This window comes from Acanthopagrus latus, chromosome 11 (genome assembly GCF_904848185.1).
Source record: "Acanthopagrus latus isolate v.2019 chromosome 11, fAcaLat1.1, whole genome shotgun sequence".
Classification (NCBI taxonomy): Eukaryota; Metazoa; Chordata; class Actinopteri; order Spariformes; family Sparidae; genus Acanthopagrus; species Acanthopagrus latus.
In genome coordinates this window covers 577,922-583,373 of record NC_051049.1, presented here as the reverse complement: position 1 = coordinate 583,373, position 5,452 = coordinate 577,922, and the positions used below count along the sequence as shown (strand labels likewise).

General features: G+C 48.9%; 1 long non-coding RNA gene across 2 annotated transcripts in view; it reads left to right on the top strand.

The window, feature by feature from the left end:
* LOC119028786 overlaps positions 1 to 5,085 on the top strand; it is a 6,405-nt gene extending 1,320 nt beyond the window's left edge. Inside the window, exons 2-3 of one of the 2 annotated variants that reach the window (XR_005077801.1) lie at positions 326 to 526; positions 4,744 to 5,085. This is a non-coding gene — a long non-coding RNA (uncharacterized LOC119028786). Of the gene's footprint in view, positions 1 to 325; positions 527 to 4,714 lie in introns of both variants that reach the window. The other variant, XR_005077800.1, reaches the window with a different exon arrangement.
* Positions 5,086 to 5,452: the final 367 nt, after the last annotated feature.

Genomic DNA, 5,452 nt, shown 5'->3' with positions numbered 1-5,452 from the left:
TGAAAATAATGACACCAATCAAGGCAATGTAAATAGTTTTTAAGGTGAAATATAATAAAATTGTCAAAAACCAGTCATAGCCAAAGCCAATTATATCCCTGATGTCCCACCTTCAAACACAACCTCATTTGTCCATCCATGAAAAAGCTACTTAACCTCCCACTTTTCTACAGGAATTAATGCTTCATCCGGGCACTAGTGTATAGAAACAGAGATGACAGGATGAGTCCAGTCTGACTCTGATGTCATGATGTCATCATCACAATTACATCTTGTCATCTGTGAACTGCAGAAAACATTCAGGTGTGTCTGTGTCACCTCACAGTCACAGGATCTGTCAGCAGGACGGGTGGAGGTGATGGAGGTTCATCTGAAGGATTCTGATCGGGTTCTGACAGGAAGCGCTCAGCTTGTCCCCGAGCTGCGTCCTGGTGTCTCTGCAGGGTCCAGGTGTCTCTTCCTGTGGGCGCTGGTTGATGAGGACAAGGCTGCTGGGACTCTTTCATCCGGCTGCCAGTTAATGGAGGTATGTGAGGAGTTTGTGGAGACAATAACAAGAATTAAATGTCTTTCCTTATGCAAATCAGATGCAAACATCATGCAAATGCTGTGAAGGATGAGCGTGCTGATCTGCTGCAGACGAGTCGGGACAGGACGACTCGCATCACACGGCTCTGAGAGAGAGGCTGGAGTCTGACAGTGTGTGTGTGTCTGTGTGTAGCTTCAGTGACTGCAGCTGAACATCCTGATGTGACTCACCTGAGACAACAGGACCTCCACCTGTCTGTGTTCAGAGCTCTGAGACCCCTCCCCTCCCCCTCCCCCTCCCCCCGGGGCAAACGTTTGTTGTTGCCCCCTGTTTACCTGCTAACACATCTCAAATGCAAATCAGCTGTTTTCAGACTCCATCAGGTGTGTTTGATGTGGATCAACAGCTGGGTAATGAAATCAGCTGCTGCTGCAGAACCTCAGCGACCCAGCAGAACGCTGCAGCGCTGTGTCACTGCGAAGCTGCAGAAATGTTCTGTGGACTACAACACCTCAGCTGAGGGAGGGAGGAGGTGATGACGCTCCTCATGTTCAGAACCACAGTGATCCAGTGACGGGTCTGCACGTCCACAGGAACACTGCAAACAGGAAGTGCTAACAGCTGATTCAGCAAAATGTTAATGAGGGTTTGTTTGAGTTGATTTAGTTTTTTGGCTGTTTCTGCAGGTGAGAGTGTTTCCTGACAACCTGCAGACCTTTCAATCTGTCGAGTGTGTGAAAACCTTTTGTTCAGAGTGTTTGTTGGGGAAACACACACACAGAGACGAACACACACACACACACACACACACACACACACACACACACTCTGCTGACATCAGGACAAAAATGAAAAAAGCAGAAATGTCAAAAGTCTTCTGCAGCAGTTTTTCTTCATATTTGCTAAAAATACTCAGTTGTATTGAAGTGATCAGTCATCAGCCAATCAGACGAGCTGTGGTTGTTGGTTCCACGCTGACTCCTCCTGTCTCGGCCTAAATGAGGCTTTCTGACTGCAGACGTGTGGTAAACCCAAACTGCAGACTTTAATCTGTCTCTCCAGAAACCGGAGCGGACCACACAGAGCTGCAGACGGGCTGCACACAGTCTGACTCCCACACAGCATTTACAGACAGTGAATCAGGCGTCTGAGGGACGAGTCCACCACCAGGGTCCACTCAGGAACCAGACGCTTTTACACAACGCTCAGTTTTCAGACTGTGGACTGTGTCTGCACAGACCCAGAGTCAGTGTACTGTCTGCCTGCCTGTCTGTCTGCAGAGCTGTGAACTGTCTCTCCACATCACACACTGCAGCCCTCATTCACCGTCACATCTTGTTTCCATAAATGGATTTTCTGCTGGTGTTTGGAGCTGCAGCCTGCAGAGCGAGCAGAGCGAGCAGGGCTGCCGGTGCTGGTCGGGTCTCTGGGCGTTGACGCTCACTGCGTCCTGAGCAGCCGAGAGGAATGTGAGGAATGTAGCCGACATGTGACAACACTGACAGCCGACAGTCTGCAGAGGCAGAGCAGGATTAGTATGGAGGGTTCTGACCCACCAAACTGTGGGGTCATAGGGTCGACCCAAGGATTTATTTGATAACCAGTTTATGATTCTTTTCTCTCGTTATATTTATTGTTTTTGCACTAAAATAGACATATAACAGATTCTGGTCGTGGTCTGTGAGAAGTGATCTAATGTCTCACATCTCTGTGGCAGGAAATGACCCGAACTCAAAGACTGTTACAGTTAAAGGTGGAATCAGCTGATGTGTGTGAGAGCGTGCTCGTTTCATCAGCAGAAGAAAACACACCGGAAGTAGATTTATTGTGAGAAGTAACGGAGGAAGTGACGGACACAGTGCGAGTCCATCAGCGTACGAACAAGCAGCTGTGACACGTGGCAAACCCCCGGGACATGACCAGAACCAGTCTAGAGGTCCAGACGACCCGCATGGTGACATTCTTTATCCTCACTGAAGTTAGCGTAGGGTGAAACAGGAAGTTGGCCCCTGGGTGAAAGGCTCCCGCTCTCCGGGCTGCACCACGATGAAGCGCTGAGTCATTTTAGGTCCATGAGCAAACACCATCTCTGCTGCTGACCGCCACTCTGACATCAGCACCAAGTGTTCTCTGTTGAGCCAGGATTAAACCAGTCCAGCCCAGCGAGCCAACAGAAGGTCTGAGGACGTCGTCCACAGTGCTAACACAGTGACGTCTCCACAGAACTGTACCACACGTGTCTCTTCTGATTCCACACGGTGACATCACAGCGACGTCCAGTGGTTGGATGTAATTATGGAGGTTTTTACTGTTTGTTCCCATGAAGGTCTGATCTGAGACCAGTTTGGATCCTCTGAGGTTTCAGCTCTGACTCAGAGGTGGAAGAAGCACTCTGCTATCTTACTGCAGTAAAAGTATTTTGATAAGTATTTAATGACTTTATGTTTTGATGGTAGTTTATAATGATAATCAGCATTTATTAGTTGTATTGTATTTCTTTAGCAGCAGCAGACGCGTGACCGGACCACAGCTGTCCACCTCCTGGTGGCGCTGGAGGAACCGTCTGTGGGTTCATCCTCTGGGGAACCTGAAGTCAGCTCTTTGATAGTTGAGCATGTGGAGAGAAAGTGTGGATCAAGACAGAAGCGAAGCTGCCGAGTGTCTCCTGCAGACACAGAGACGCAGTCATCCTCCGCTCAAGCTCGCTCTCGTCTTCGTCTGGCGTCAGACCGGTCTGACATTTGGACCCGGGCTGTTTAAGGCGGGCCAGCTCTGGTCTGAGTCAAGGCTCTGAGATGAAGAGTTTTGTCTGTCGGCTGCATGTGTGTGTGCATGTTTGCGTGTGTGTGTGGGTCGGCGTGGCGTTGTGTTTGCGTCTGTTGGCTGCAGGGCGAAGCCTGAAGTCTGCTGTGGGTGTTTTCTGCCTTTACACTCCAGAGTGACTGATGAAACCAGCATGAGTCACTGAGGCTGTGTGTGTGTGTGTGTGTGTGTGTGTGTGGGGGGGGGAATCAGATTCCTGCAGCAGCTCTTGTTTGTTCTGGGACATATTTTGGGATGAGCTGTTTTACGCTGCACGCTATCTGCACATTTTCTTCAGAGACACGCCTCATCATGTGCGCTTTCATAAGACTGTGTGCATATGTGTGTGCGTGTTTGTGTGTGTGCATGTGTGTGTGTGTGTGTGTGTGCAGCCGGCTCTGCAGCTCAGACCGTGTTGGAGGATCCACACTGTGAAAACACTCTGCTATAGTGAAACTCTCGCCAAAATACTTTGTGTAAAAGATTTACTGTCTTTTTGTTTATCAGGTTTATCAGTACACAGAGTTACTAAAAACAAAGTTTTTGAACAGCTCATGTTAGCAGCAGCTTGTTCTGCTCGCCACCGTCCTGCCAGTGGAGAAGAGTCGACCTCAGAATGAGACGAAACCTGGAGGACAGTGTAAAAGCATAATTATGACAAAAGAGGCACTTTTAAGATTTACTGTATGTTCGTTTTTGTTACGAGTAGAGTTTCATGTTGTGTCGAGCCTTCTTACTGTTTTAAATATAGAGATTTTGATGCTAGCGTAAAAGTGCCTGTAGCCGACGAAGGTTTGACTCATATACACTCACAAAAAAAGCCTTGGTGAAGAAACACGCTCTCGAGGAGGAGCAGAGGAGGACTGAGGTTACATTAAGATGGTGTACTGTTCCTTTAGATGTTCAGACTCTTGTTTCTGTAGGAGCAGATCAGTGGTTGGTTGGGTCGGGGGGTCGTGGTCGGCTGTCGTGCTGTGGTCGGAGCCCCTCCCTCTGCAGGGCGGGGCCTGTGGGGATGGTGGTCTGGTGGTTTGGGGTGTGAGGGGGGTCGGGTGGAGGAGGATGGATGGGTGGGGGCTCTGGTGGTGGTCGGAGGTCTATTATACTCTATTTGTGTCTCTTCTCCCCGCTGAGGTCCGACCAGCAGAGAGCGAGGAGGGCGGAGCTCAGTGAGCAGTCGCAGTATTATGTAATCAAGTACTTGTACTTTACTGGAGTATTTCCGTTTCATACCAACTCTTTCTACTTTGGTTACAAGTTACTTCTCAGACTAAAGTTGTTCGTCTCCTCCCCGTCCAGTGAGACGTTCTCTGAATACCAGTAATATTCTTTGTGACATTGCTTGCTGTCAGATGTTTGAGCTCCTGCGTGTCTGTTGCTCAGGTGCAGCTCAGGTGTGTCATTGTGTGCAGGCTGAATGGAGGCGTGACACCGACTGAAACTGATGCTCGCCTCGTTACACACCACAGAAGAAGAAGCAGGTGTCCAAACAGCTGGAGAGGACGGACGGACAGATGGACTCGAACTGTCTCCGTCCCATTTGTTTCTCTTCCTCTGGTCGGCTGCTCTTTCTGTGGGCGGGGCCAGGAGTGTCAGAGGACACGACGTGTAAAGAAACAAACACACGTTACTGAACAACTCTTTAAACACAAACACGAAGATTGTTTTATGATTCTTAACTTTTTAATCTCAGTCGTCAGAACTGCTGAACTGAAGTTGTAACTGAATATTTTGTGAGTGAAGATCAAACTGAACTGAACTGCTGAGGATCAAAGAGTGTGTGTGTGTGTGTGTGTGTGTGTGTGTGTGTGTGTGTGTGTGTGTGTGTGTATGCGTGTGTGTGTGTGACTGTGTGTGAGTGTGTGTGTGTGTGAGTGTGTGTGAGAGTGTGTGTGAGACTGTGTGTAAGTGTGTGAGTGTGTGTGTGTGAGTGTGTGTGTGAGAGTGTGTGTGAGACTGTGTGTGAGTGTGTGTGTGTGAGAGTGTGTGTGAGACTGTGTGTAAGTGTGTGAGTGTGTGAGTGTGAGTGTGTGTGTGAGAGTGTGTGTGAGACTGTGTGTAAGTGTGTGAGTGTGTGAGTGTGAGTGTGTGTGAGAGTGTGTGTGAGACTGTGTGTAAGTG